Below are 14,902 nucleotides of genomic sequence, written 5' to 3' on the forward strand. Positions count from 1 at the left end.
CACGGAGAAAACGCACTGCAGACATCTGTTTGATACTCAGTCACACTATGCAGAACTACTGGTACTTGTCCGGTTTTTGTTTCCCGTTGTTAGCCATTGTGCTCACTTGAAATCTTGAGAGTCCTCGGTTTGAAAGGGAAATCCTTGGTGAGACTGTATCATTGTTTTCTCAGATACACGTCAACGGGTCTCCTTTGTTGTATCAACTCGATTGTAATATCGTTATTGTAATTCCAATGGTAATATTTGGTCAAGATCGTTTTTGAAAGCTCTTTGAAAGCTTACGGAGGCGATCAAAGCTATTAATCACGCCCTTTATTGTTCAGCAACCTTTGAACACTAATGAATTTTCATCTCGCTCCCAGTTCTTGGAAAAATTTCTACAGGAAAAACCCAGGACGATAAGCCACGCTCATCTGTCTTTAGTGAACCCTGATAGGGTGTAGGATGTATTTCTGTTAATTGATTTGATTTTATGCGAATCGCGATACAGTACTACGTTGGAAAGGGCCAAACAACATACTTTGCAAAAACACTACAGCGAAAAAACAGCTGTGGTTTGTAAGGGATATAGTCGCAAAAGTTTAACAAAAGGGCTCTATTATTCTGTCCACATCTATCCCCCCAGAGCAAAAGTCCAACAGAGGTTAAGAGGTAAGAGAAAATCGTGCCATTGTAGGAAAAAATTATTGTTCCAGTTCAATTCAGTCAACTACATACAATGTCATTGAAAAAAACTTCATAAAGGAAATGTGGATAATCTAAATTGAGAAAAAAGCAATAAGAAATCACAGACTAACAAACTTAAAGATTTTTAAAAGAATTTGTATGCAGTGAATTTTATGAAAGAGGAGCTCAATAGGTAAAATAATAGAGGAGAAAGCACCCTCCTTAGTTAAAAACAAAATTTTTCAATTTAATTAATAAATATACTCTTTTTTTATAAGAACAATTTTGCAAGAACACAAGCCTCAAAATTGGTCAAAAGTCAAGAGCAAATTAAGATCAAGCTGAGACTGAGCTTCTGCAAAATGAAATTTTGAGCAACGTTTTTTCTCAAAATCGAGAATTTTTAGCGATGCGTGGGTGCTTTTATCGATGAATATTCAAACTTGTCAGTAAACTAAATTTGTTTCACTCACTTTGTTGGCAAATGAGGCCTGAACACCACTCTAGAGCGAAAAAGCTAGCACTCGCACTGCTTACACCCTATTAGATTAAAAACAAATTAAGAAAAATCCAGCCTCAGATTTTCACAAAAATTAAGAACAGTCATTCTGAACTTAAATTTCTTGGTTCTTAAAAAAAAGAATGTAAAGATTCTTTTGATTAAACACTTCTATATTTTGAGTATGACTGTTAATTTTGGCTGGTTGTGCAAAGCTCTAGGACTGGTATTCGATGCCGGGACCTTATAACCTTTGAGGCTTATTGATAGCAAGCGAAATACTGTTCCAAGATTTTGCATCTGAATATCGATCTTATAAATTTCAAACCATATTACATGCATGACAGAAGAATGTTACTTTTATGTGCTTGTCTTGTGTCATCTTGATGAACTTGAGAAAGCATATCAAAGAACTCAAGAAAAAAAGATTGGACAAAGTTATGAAAAGATCCATTAACGAATGTCAGCAGTTTCATTAGCTTGAAGGGTTGGAGAGTGTGAAAAAAGAAGCAGACGGTGCAGAGGAATTTTCAATAGGCAAAATTTTTTTTTGAAATGAATATTGGTTTGATGCAAGCATCATGAACAACGATTCCACGTTGAAGAAATGCAGCAATTCAAGAGTAACATAAAGAATCTTTTACATTTGTAGGAAGAAGATACCTAACCTTAATGAATATAACACATGTATTTGCTAGCTTTTGGAAAGTTCACTTGAGTAGTGCTTCCAAGAAAGATTTCATTCAAAAGAGACCAAGGAATTTGTCATCCTTAGCCTTTTTCACTTGCTGCTTACCAAATCTTATTGTAATATTCTCAAAGAGGGGCTTTTGTGGTGAAAGAAAAATAATTTAGTTTATTTTGTCAACATTTAATGCAAGTTCACCCGCACCAAGCCACCTTCCCACCCCCAGCCACATGTTTTTAACCCTCTGAAGTTCTAAATTCCTGATTCAAAGTAAAAATTGATGTCATCCGCAATTGTAAAAAGGTATAACTGCGGTGTTGGTCTTCGACAGATTGAATGAACGGTCTCAAAACTATATAGCTCAACAGTGACAACCAGAGACCCCACCACCGACCGGGGCTGGCCCAGGGGCGGCCCAACCTCCCAAGTATGAAATAAGCTATTTCACAGGGAAAAATGAATGAAACAATATGTTCTTACAGAGCAAGTCATGAAATGAACTCAATGAATTATTTAGGTTTTTCTTGTCATACAATCTTGCTATCAAAACAGCGATGAGATGAGAACATTTGTTGAACATGAGGGCAGTAAAATGATTATATTGTTTATAGACAGGTCATCTGCTGGAAACGTTAGGCCTTTTTTCCTGTCAAGGTTTTCTCTTCGGATTCCTTGTCAAGAAACATGTTGGAATAGATTAAGACTTGAGGCATGTTGAAATTTGCCGAAAATTTCAAAATGGCGGAATTTTTCAAAATGGTGAATTTTCTACACAGTTTTGGCCAAAATGTGTCGATATAGCCTACTAAGACGAGCATTACTTGGCATCAAAGTGCCCTATTACATCAAAGGCATGTTTGTTGTCATGACTGATCTTAAAAAAATCAAAATGGTATACTTTTGATAATTCTATTGGCCGACAACAAACTTTGACTGGGTCACAGACGACGCACCACACCACGAGAACGACTTTTCAGCCATCATTTCCTGGTGATAAAGGGACACGTTCATATGAACCATTCGTAGATCTATTGCACCACGGAAAGAAAGATTATGGCTCATATGTTATTCCAAAGAAACGGGCAGGCCTTCCAGCAATGTCTGATTTTGAAGACAAAATCAAAGATTCACCACTGATTGAAGAAGCATTTCATCGTGGTGTAGCTTCGGTATTGTTTGGTGTGGAGCTGTAAGTAAAGAGATACTTCTAGAAATACAGCCTGGATTAGACACTGATGCTCTCCAGCCAGCTGGATCATGGACAAACTTCATGAAAGCTGTAACAGATTGTACTACAAGAAGGTGCAAACTAGAATATCTTCCTGTTATTCCCCCACATGATAAAGTCGTCAAATGTTATATCGACATGATTCAGAAGATGCTTGATCAGCTAGAGATAGATCATATTTTTCTTCATGCAGATCAAGCAGTTAATCCAAAAGTTATTATCATTCAATGGCTAAACCAAGGGGAGTACGATCAAATCATCACCTTCTTGGGCGGCCTACTCCATAATGGTAAATTTAAAGATCCTTGGAAAGAGGTATTATTGCCTCAGACTCAAGGAATGTTGGATGAATGCCGATGTAATAGCTCAATGGTCTGCTTGTCAAACGATGAAGGGAATGCATTGCCATAAGCCTGGCGCACACTAAAGCTTTCTGCTGAGCAAAAAGTGATACGACGTCTTTTTCATTTGGAATTGGAAAATTAATATCATGCAAAAAGATGGTCAAATTGAAATGCTATAGCCTGCTGAACAACTTTGGTTCCACTCTGGCTTCCATCGGATTTTTGTCTCATGAAAAAGAGTTCTTTCGAATTGTCATGTACGGAGGCAACAAAGATGAATGCCATGTTGACACAAGAATTCGAATGTACGAAAGGCAGAAAGTCAAGTCAAGTTTGGGAATGATTCCTGATGAGAACAGTACAACCCAACATTTAAAGCAAAGTTGTCTCCAGGCATACATATGGCATCAATGCACACGGGCAAATGATTAACTATCCTCTGTTAACTGAAACATGGGGATGGAAAAAAGAGGAAATGGGGATAGTCCCCGTTTAGGTATACGTGCAACCAGTTTCCCCAAACAACAACCAGTCTGAGACTGATAGTAGTGATAATGGAGCAGAAATTGTTGGTGGACGTGAAAACAGTGAAGCAGAAAGCACAGATGATAGTGACCATGACTTTGATGCTGATTCAGATGGAAGTGAGGATGACTTTTAGTTTTCAGTATTGAAATTTATGATGGAGTTGGACTATGATAGAACCTTCAAAATGTCAAACAATCGACTTCTGACGGTATGATTTTCTGCCATTTCATTATGTGAAATTGGATTTATTTATTTCATAGAGCCCTTTCCTTAGTTGTGTGACTCTGTTGTTACGTTTCTTTAACTTTTATATGGTCTCTGACCACAGTTACCTTGTTTGTATGGAGCGAAGCGCCAAAATTGTTGATTTTTTTAGTTCTACCACTTTAAGGGCACCATTTTGAATTTTTGATGATCAGTTATGACAACAAACATGCCTTTAACATAGTAGGTCACTTTGGTGCCAAGTAATGCTCGTCTTAGAAGATTATATCGATACAATTTAGCCGAAACGTTCTAAAAAATCCACCATTCTGAAACATTTCGCCATTTTAAAATTTTCGGCAAATTTAAACATGCTCCATCCAAGTCTTAATCTATTCCAGCATGTTTCTTGGCAAGAAATCCGAAGAGGAAACCTTGACAGGAAAAAAGGCCTAATTTTTCCAACAAATGACCTGTCTATTAGAAGTTTAGTGACAGCCACCGCCGTGGTTTGCGGCAAGAGAAAGTAATTACAACATCGATAGGTTGATAATCAAATGAAACTTAAGTCCACATAAGTAAATAAAGCATACTGCGTAAAACAATCTTTTTGTTTTTAAACATTGTATAATTTATTTAGTGTAAGTGGTTGCAAAAGTGAAAAACACCGATTCCGACTAACATGAAGCAATTTCAAGGATTTCCTAAAGCAGTTTATTTACTGCAAAAAGAACACGCAAAAAGAACATATTGTCGTTATCATCCAATTATTTTACTTAATCTGTTAGCAGATAGGGCAATTTCATCTTCTCCAGTTGCAGCAAAGAATTCAAAGATTTCCTTTCTCTTGGTCCTATCCTATAAAATCTTGGCTATTTTTCTATTATAATAAAAAAAGTCTCTAATAACGTTCACGTTTCCGATATTCTCTCATAACCGGGTGTTTTTTTAGTACTTGATACCTTGAATAAACTATGTTCTGTAGTGTTTAAATATATCTTTATAAAGAGGGAGGGCGTGATTGTAAAAATTCTACTCTTGCAATTCCTTTCATAAAATAGAAGTAATGTAAGAGGTTGCATATTTTATAAAGTTTTTCATATATTTTACAAAGGCAACATATATTTTACAAAGGCAAAGGCATTTGATAATCTTACATTGCTCGATAGATAGATTTGGTTGTGAAGAGCATCACACTCTTGTTCAGGGTGCCATGTCTGTTCGTCTACGATAGAATCATCCATAAATCAATTTTTTAAGCTTGTATACGTTGAGGTTGTGCATCCCCGCAGTGTTAGGTAATGGAAAGCTCGTTTCCAAAAACCTGATAAAGCACAAGTTGGTTGTAATTTTTCTTTTTTAAATAGGCGCGCTGCCCTGTCTGCTTACAAGCAGATTATGAAAACCTCCAGGATTTCTGGAAGTAACTGCCCCTTTGGCCCAGCCCGATATGCACGGCCATGTGCGCAATATGAGTATTTACGATGCATTCATTGTTTGAATTTTTCATGATATCCAGTTCAGTAGTTACCGACGGAGATGTATGTGTCTTGTTTATAGAATCTCCTTCTGATTACTGTACAGTTAGGAATATTACATCAACCCCTATTATAACGAATGAATTGCGACTGACCATCCCATGAAACATTCTGAAAACTGTTCGCAGTTATTTTGTTTATCATACCTCTCCCACCTTATGGCGACAATGTTCTTTGTAAACTTTAGCAAGTAATATAAAGAAACTCGTATATAAAAACTCTATGACTTCCACAAATTTATTGGGTCCCCTTTTTGTTTGCAGGCCCCCTGGCTCGGGCTCGGAGGGCCCAGTGGGAAGTGCGGTGCGGTCCTGACTAGATTTTTATAGGAGGATGATAATAGTCAGAATACGCCAGTCGTAACGCTCTCTCATTTGTTTTCTCTAGTTTATGCTGACTTTCTTTTTTTATTAATGAACAATAGCTGAAGTGACATAATGTAAGAGAATTTGTAATTATAATCATTTCTTCTTTATCCTCCATATTAACTTCTAGGCTGCTTTTTTACAGACTTTATCGATTTGAATGTCAAATTTGAGATTTTTGATAATCTCAACTTAGTTACATGGCTATCTGCTACTGTCTTAACCTCATTGTTAATTATATGTTTATCCCTATTTCCAAATGTAATAGCTTGAAATTTAGACAGATTTGCAGTCAGTTCGTTCAATTTAAACCATTTCAGGAATTTATAAGTGTTTGTCTTTATTAGATGTAACTGTTCATCAGCATTTATTGCATTGACTGAAAGTGTGTTGCCATCAGCAAAATTCCAAAGAGATCCATTAGCGTTGGGTTTTCGATCTATGTTCTTAAGTTTTATACTCTGAAGAGAATCAGAAGAAAAGCTCAAGTATGACTCAAACTGTTGCTTTTTTCAAAGCCATTTTTATGTTTTTATCACCAAAAGAACCTTTGAAAAGTATTTACCCTGACTGGTAACAAATGTTTTTGTTCAGTCTCTAAGTTTGTTCTGACCTATAAACGGCGACACAAATGCATAAGCATAAAGTTTATTGCTAGCTTTCGGGAAGGAATCGAGACGTATCTGTTAGCGATACAGCACATCCAGTCTTAGCAGTAACGAGATTGTCACAGTTCTGCCTAAGGACAAAATAAAGACATTTATCTGCAGTTATTTCGGAAAGCTGCTGATAAAGAAAACCATTCTAAAGCTTAATAATAGTCATTTTCAAGCTTGTTAGTTCATGATAACTTTTGTTTTAATCACAATTACAGTTTCATTTGCATAATTACAGATTTGAACAATGAGTAAAAAACCCTTTATCTTTATGTTAAACAACGGAGGGTCTAAGACTGATCCCTGAGGAACGCTACAAGATACGTTTTCTGCTTACAAGGAAATTGTTACCGAGCATTAAAAGAAATCAATTGACAAAACAGGTTTGTTATCAGGTAACTCTACTTACTTCTATATGTTCAGATTTAATAAATTCAAAACACATGCCCCATTCTATTTTCAAAAGGCAATGATTTATACAAAATGAAGTTTAATACGTTATTAAGAAAAACTGCTAATAGAAATTGTGCTTACTTTGTATAAGCTCTATTCAGCCTGTTGCAAAACGTACCCATCTACTGTAGAAAGATTTCTGCCCCGTTTCGTTTAGAGTAAGGGCATGTGATAATAAAACCATAGAATGCAGCAGTTCAATGAGGCTAAAATTGTCATAGTCAACGAACATTGTTTCGAATGATAAGAAGGACATGACTAAATTTACCTTGAAAAACTTAGGCTACTGAAGAGACTGAGAGAGAAGAACCAGCATTTGTTCTATAGTCTGTTTGCTTCCAATTTATTGTATCATATGCATATGCAAATCGATTAAGTTCTTTTCACATTCGTGTCTTTTATGAGAATAAGCCAGTTTCGAATCAAAAGACGAAAAAATCATTGAGAAGAAGATTGTCATGAGAAAAGTGAGAATGAAACTCTGGTTTATATGATGAAACTAATATAATGATATATATAATAGGCTTGAATAAAATGGCTTTGAAAAAAGCAAACTTTTACAGCATACTTAAAGCTTTTCATCTGACACTTCTCAGAGTATAAACCGTCAGAGTAAGGTTCTGAAACAACAAGGTGGAAAATATATATCCAGTTTTGGATCATAGGTTGGAGCCTTTCGTTACCATAACCTCCTAAGTTTTCCTAGGCAAATTTGCCGAAGGTGGAGTCTCTAAAGAAACATTGCATAAAAATGATATTGTCTTTACTTGATAAAAACTTAATAAGTAGGTTTAATGGAAACATTTACTTTGTGAAATATAAAATACATTGACAAGTCTTATTCAAAAGGTCACCTATTGTGGCGCAAGATCATGGGCGTAGACGCGGATGCTACATGTTTAAGTGTGTGTAATTTGCTTTGACATTATTGAAAGTCAGAATAAGCGACTAGCCTATTCGGAATATTTATTTTCGTACAAAGAATTACTTGCTAATTCGAAAGAAACTACCATACATATCCAATCAGTTAGAATTTTTGCACTTGAATTTTATAAGCACCTAACAATCTTAATCCTGTTTCCATGAAAGACTATTTTCAGCTAAAGCAACAGGTCACAATCTTCGATCTAAATACTCTCTTGACCTTCCAAAAGCCAGGATAACCAACAATGGTATCAGATAAGTTTTCAAGAATCCAAAATCTGGAATTCACTTCCAGAATCAATAAAGACAGCTCAAAATTCTACACAATTAAAGAATTTGGTTGAAACTTGGTTCTAAAAAAAGGAGCGCATGTCATTTTTGCAGTAAGTAATCCGTCTTATGCAATCCTTGAAATTGCTTTATGTTAGTCTTAATTAGTGTATGTTTACTATTTAACGCTAATGTTACACGTGACGCCTTCAAGCAACAATGACAGTTACAATTACAATTATTGCGTCATTGAGATAGAGCGGCTCGAATAGAACCTGAAAATTCGGAAATTTTTGTCTTCTGATGAGTTTGGCGGCAGCCCTCCAAGCCCTTATGTTATCTATGCCTATGCAATGCTCTTGTTTGAAAATTGATGGTATTACAGTCATTACTTAAACACAACGCCCCAATTAATCTTTGCACGTTTGTTTTCGGAGTTAGAGAGTAAATGCCAAGTGCACTACGCCCCTTATTGGCCATGTCTTTTATTCTCTACGACAGCCTTCGTCGTGGTTTAGAGGACTTCCTTAAAAACAGCATTGTGGGGAATCCAAGACCGCGTTCGTGTAGATGTATATTCCCTATGACCAATGAATAGATTCACAATCGGTGCGTGTCTTTTAACGCTATGAGAAAGTACGTTTTTCCAGCTTAGGCACATAGTTTTTCTCCAAAGAAATGCGTTGTGTTTATGTATTCATTAAATCTCACAGTAGTATTCTTGTCAACTAAAAATGAATTGCTCCAGCAAGCTACTCGAACCTTATTTGGTGTTTAACGAGAAATTTTTAAGCTACTTTCTTTATTAGCAAGATATTTCTGAAGTATTCTCGTACAATATCACATGTGCGGTCACAGTATGTTCCCTGAGGCTTACTCTAGGAGTTTCTACAATTAAATGTTTTTAATCACTTTTTCTAGCGTACTCTACTTGCCACGCATTACTAAGCAAATTATAAGCATTGCTAAGGAAATTATATGCATAATAAAAGAAATGACCAATCGAAAGGTCCATTTCACCACAGCATTGTTGTTTTGCAAAATGTGGTCACACATTGGTGATCAGTTCAGTTCAGTTTTCATTGATAATTATAACTGGCTAAATAAATAATACAAATATATGCAATCGAATTACCTAAATTAATTAAAACAATGAAAATACATGACAATAAACTAATACAGGCAACTAAAATATACATCCACGCCCGACACAGAAGAAAGTGAAAAAGGTACAATACTGTACAGAACATAGAATGAGCATGGGTTTCAGAAGCAGTCAACAAGATTACATCCAAAATCCATGCTTATATGTATTTGGGTATAATTGTCTGAGGAGGAGCTCTTTAATAGTTAAACTAATTGAGAGAGAGAGGCCCCCCCCCCCATCAAAAGAATTCTGCTTCTTCCCTCTTCTCTTTCCTTCGCCTCTGCAGCTCTCTCATTATTTTCTGCTGCCGTTAAATTTTTGCAGCTCTGGTACACAGGGTAAGCTTCTTATAAACAACCATGTGTTAAAATGCGCCCTCTAATGGAACAGGAAGGTGTGCAAGGCCCCCTATGTCAATTGTTTCGCGTGCAGTCTATAATGATAAATCTATCTTGACCTAAATATGTAGTTGCAACCTTATTTGACTGGAGTTGAAAGGGGAAAATGCAGTGAGTTGTCTAAATATCTTGTTTCAACAATCTTTGTTTTTTTAATTCCAAGGCCAGAATATAAGATTATTAAGATACCTCTCGTTCGTCACTTTTTTCCGCCATTGACTATGTCTTATGTCTTACAATATCAAGTCAAAAGCATTTGCTTGAAGCATTCTTTGCTGATATTTGCATCTTGTATTGATAAAGCAATTATTAGAATTTCAATAAGATACTGTTGTCGTGGGCTCCGACGCAGGTTGGAAAATGGAGGGGCCAAGAGAAAACATAACAATCATAACAAAAGATTTAGAAAAAGCTCGATTGTTTTGCAAGAAGGTGAGGGGGCATGCCCCCCGGCCCTCCTTCGTCGGAGGCCCTGGTTGTTCCTCTACAGTAACATTCGTACTGCAAAATAAGGACATTGTCAACATAGACTTGACTATGTCCTTATAAATTGCGGCATATAGTAACCAGTCAACGCAGGGCGTGATTACTTGAAAGGGTCATGCATTCCCCGATTAATCGCGGTAGATTGAGAGTTGGTCAAATCCTTATCACAGTTAATCATATAAAATCACAAGGAAGAAAAAGAAAAACCTTTTACATGATTCAATTAACCTGGGATATAATTTAATTCTGGTCTGTCACATACTGTAATTCATGACCTAGTTCACTAACCCAAGTTCTTGGCCCAGTCATTGTAGATTGGGTGCTATTGACCCAACTGTAAATGATTTAAAATGAAAGAGAAAATCTCCAATTATTGCAATCATGAAAAGCAAAACCAAACGACTGAGCTCTCAATGCTTATTCAAAGCATACAACACTAGTCACAATTGCAAAAAGTATTTTTACTTCTTTCGAATTCCTTCCATAATTACCCGTTAGTTTTGTTTTGTCCTGAGCATGAGCCAATGTTACACACCTAGACCTAATTTAATTACATATAACTTGAAATTGAACAAAGCTTTGCTTTTTAGATGGGTTCTGGTGTCTTTATCCTTGCAGAAAAACAAGTGTCCTGTCCACTGCCTTGATCCCCTCTTTATACAGTAAATGCCAAAATAGTGGAAAAAATTACATTCTGAAACATGCATACAGAAATTTTTTTCAGGAAAAATTTTGAATTTGTTTTTGAAGGATCTGAAGAGGCACCCAAGGTTGACTGATCAGTGCTAATTCTGTAATCTCATGAACTTCATAAAGGTTGAAATATCAAAGTGTGTAACAAGTTCTCCACTTTTTGCATTTTGGTTCAAAGCAAAATAGGAAATGATGAAGCTAGAAGTGCTGGAAAATTTGTACATTTCAAGGTTTTACTTTGCAGAAGGTACGAGGAATTAGGATAAGATCGAGATGCAGGGCCTCAGAGAGTGACTCCATAATTAAAAAATAAAGAAAATAGTAGGTTGCAGAGTCAAATTAGTGTTTGCAATGGTAAGAAATTCTTATTCTCAAAAAATTCTACATGATTGCGAAAGTTTCTTAAATAATTTATCAATGTGGCATTTCCTAGTGAGATGCTTATCTAGAAGTACTTCTAAAAATGTGAAACAATGGAACATTGGATCACTTGCCATGATCAAGTCTAATATTATCAGAAAGTAAAAAAGAACAACGCTAATTGTTTAAAGATCGATTGCCAGATTCTTGTATTCCAACCATGCTTTTGTCTTGTTATGGCAAGCTCAGTTTCAAAGTAGATATTTTATCACAAGATTATGAAAGAATGACAGTACTTTGTACGAACGAAGATGGAAGCCCATTATAAAGATGAGAAAAGCAGGAGACCAAGAAGGGAACCCTGTGAAACACTACAAGTTTAATTGCAGAGATTGGAAGAGTGTTTACTAGGCAGTTTCATTTCACTTTGAAAAATGAGGGCTGATAAATTTAGGTGCAACCCGGTTCTCAAACATAAACTGAGAACTGATAAAAGAACCCGACCGACCTCAGTTTACCACTAAGCTTGACTAATGCGTTGAGATCATTTTTGACTTCAACGCTGCTTTTCTGAAGCAGTTTATTTTCTGTAAATAAAAGGAAATAAAGTCAAGCAAGTTAATTTCCATGGATTTCGTAATTTGTTTACAGAATAAAGGGCCGTGGAAACATAAGAATCAAGCAGCTTTAGCCACCCAACAAGCTTGCTTTTTGGAATAAGGACTAGACTTTTGTCCTCTAATTGAATTGTATTTGATGAGTACAGAGGACTTTAGGAGATGAAGACAGATTCTTGATGTAGGTAGGAAAAATAAGCTTAAGTTGATTTGGAGTAAAGGGGTCTTCTCTATGATTTCAATACCAAACTTTTTTTAAGATCTCGTTAAATTCGTTTGCCATCTTCTTAGCATCCTCATTTATCAGACAGGAAAAGTATCGCATGACTGGGTTTCAGCTTTTTTGCTTTTCCCTGGCATATTGACGTTGTTTTTCTGTTCATCAAAGTGCAGATGATAGTATCAATTTTGTCTTCTTTTACTTCAAAAGAACAGTTGTTTAATCGATTTTTCAATTGCTGGAACAGTAAATTTTTGATTTTCATCTTTTTCCCTAACCCTGACAGTAATTAAAGATTCAATTTTTGACTTCAAAGCTTTCTTGTCCTAACTCTCTCTTTGAACGATATTAGTTAATGAGAGTGAGATTCAAACCAGCGCTATTATCATCAAGGAAGGAATTTTTAATTTCTGAACTTCGTTGTAGCAAACTTGATGTGATCATTTGCAAAATGTAACATATCATTTTTATTAGCTGGACTTACCAGAGATCAGAGATGGAATCTTTCCACTAAAAATATCATTCAACAGTACAATTGCTTAAAAATGTTTAAATGAAAATGAAAGTAGTGTATAGGGCAAAGTAATGCATTTATTATTTCGCCTAGCTGCATAAATGTTTCATCTAAGTCATAGCCACATAAATTTCATCATGTTATTATAAACGTTCATCTATGCCATAGCCAGAGAGATGTCATTAGAAAATTTCATGTATGTCATCATGTCATCGGAAAATTTCATTCACATCCTAGCTAGATAGGAGTAATCATGTCATCAGAAAAATTCATCTATGTCATGTCACCATGCCATCCGAAAATTTCTTTTATGTCAAAACCAGATAAAAGTCGTAATGTCGTCTAAATATTCTATCCATATCATAGTTAGAATGATGTTACCATTATCATCACACACCGATTTCACATTGTTGTGAATAAACACTTACATTAGCTAATTTGACATTATTTGAGTGAAACCTATTGTACATTTATTAGGTCGATAAGAGCTTAAGATTCATTCAAACATTTTATTACGTTAAGTGAGCTAGTTAACTATACATCCTCAACACAATTACTAAAAAACAAGTGTCACTGCACCAGCCAGTTTTGCTTAGAGTCAAACAAATTTCACTTTAGTTTCCTAATATTTGTGGCTCATGCATTTTCAGAATGCATCTCAAAATTCTTCGGTTTTCTATTGCCTTTAAGTGTTTAGGGCTTAACTGATAATTAAGATGAATTACAAGTCTCTAATTCTTATGTTAAGAAGATAATTTTCGGTTTTGCAAGAACTCAGAATCATTTGTACAAATAATAGTCTTCTTGCAATTGAAATTTTGAAACTGTTCTGAATTCTTTAGGAGAGATAGGCTAGGGCATATATTCTGCAAAAACAGTTAGGATGTGTTTTTAGTTAGAAACGAACTAGGTCAAATTATTAAACAAAGTTCCCAATTCAGTTGTTTTCTTCCAGTTGGGTCACAGCTGCTATTAGGATCGGCTGGTCGTTATTATTTTCGTTAGTATGAGAGGAAAGGAAGAATTTTCCAAAAGGTACTCGAGTAACTTCTTTATAAATGTCTTTAGAAATGGCTTCTCTTCTTTGCATGGTTTATAGACTTGCAGAATTATTCCAACACTCTTGTCTGATGACAATCTTCTATCAGGTCATTGACTGCGAAATGAACAAACAGTACTGAGTTTTTCTTTCAAAACTGCAATGAAAGGAATGGTATAGTGACCTAATTATCGAAACAGTAACGTGGAAATAGCGCTTCAGTTTTTGGAATCTCCAAGTTTAACGGAATATTACACAAACAACGTTATCAACAAAAGAATTTTGTAGCCTGTAGATCAAGATTCATTGGAAATGTCTTTGATAAAAGAATTTTTTGACAAATTTTCGCTACAAAACAAATATGATTTTTACGTTCGTTTGGGGACAATCAACGAATTTTCTTCACCGAAGGAAATTTTCTCTTAATCATCTCATTCTCTTTACGGATGGTAAGAGAATCGGATACTTGGATATATTTTTTCTTGATAATATTATAGCCCACAAGAAAAAGCAAAATCTAAACACTTAGACTTTTCCCAACTCTTTTGACTCATAGTAACTGGTAGCCTGTGAGAAATACTTTGTCAACGTTGTTCTGGATGCAAAAGACGAAATTTTCCATCTTTTCAATATTTCTTTTCTGTAGCTATTATAGTAACGCGAAGTAGGTCGAGTATCAGCATTCATGTTTTAAGTAGAGTGGGGGCATGATCGTTTATAGGCCGTTTTCAATAGTTCAAGCAGTCATTATCAATTGGATTGAAAGACTTCCAAAATTGCTCATTTCCACAGCTTAGATTGATAGATTATGAATACCTGGGAGCATTTACCTGATCTACGTGAAGAGGAAGACTTGATATCAACTTCTTTTCTTGTAAAGGCATTCTTCGACATTTATCAGTTTAGACATTCAAATTTGAATAATGCTAATTTCAATTCACTGCTTATATTGAAATATGTTCAGTTAATGCAGTAGCACAGTTTCACGTCAAATTTGTTTCCTTGAAAAACATGGCCATTTCTTTCATTAGCTATTGTCGATTAGAAAAGTAAGCTCTCTTG

The sequence above is a fragment of the Rhopilema esculentum genome, chromosome 20, assembly GCF_057945365.1.
Source record: "Rhopilema esculentum isolate cy_ngs chromosome 20, ASM5794536v1, whole genome shotgun sequence".
NCBI lineage: Eukaryota > Metazoa > Cnidaria > Scyphozoa > Rhizostomeae > Rhizostomatidae > Rhopilema > Rhopilema esculentum.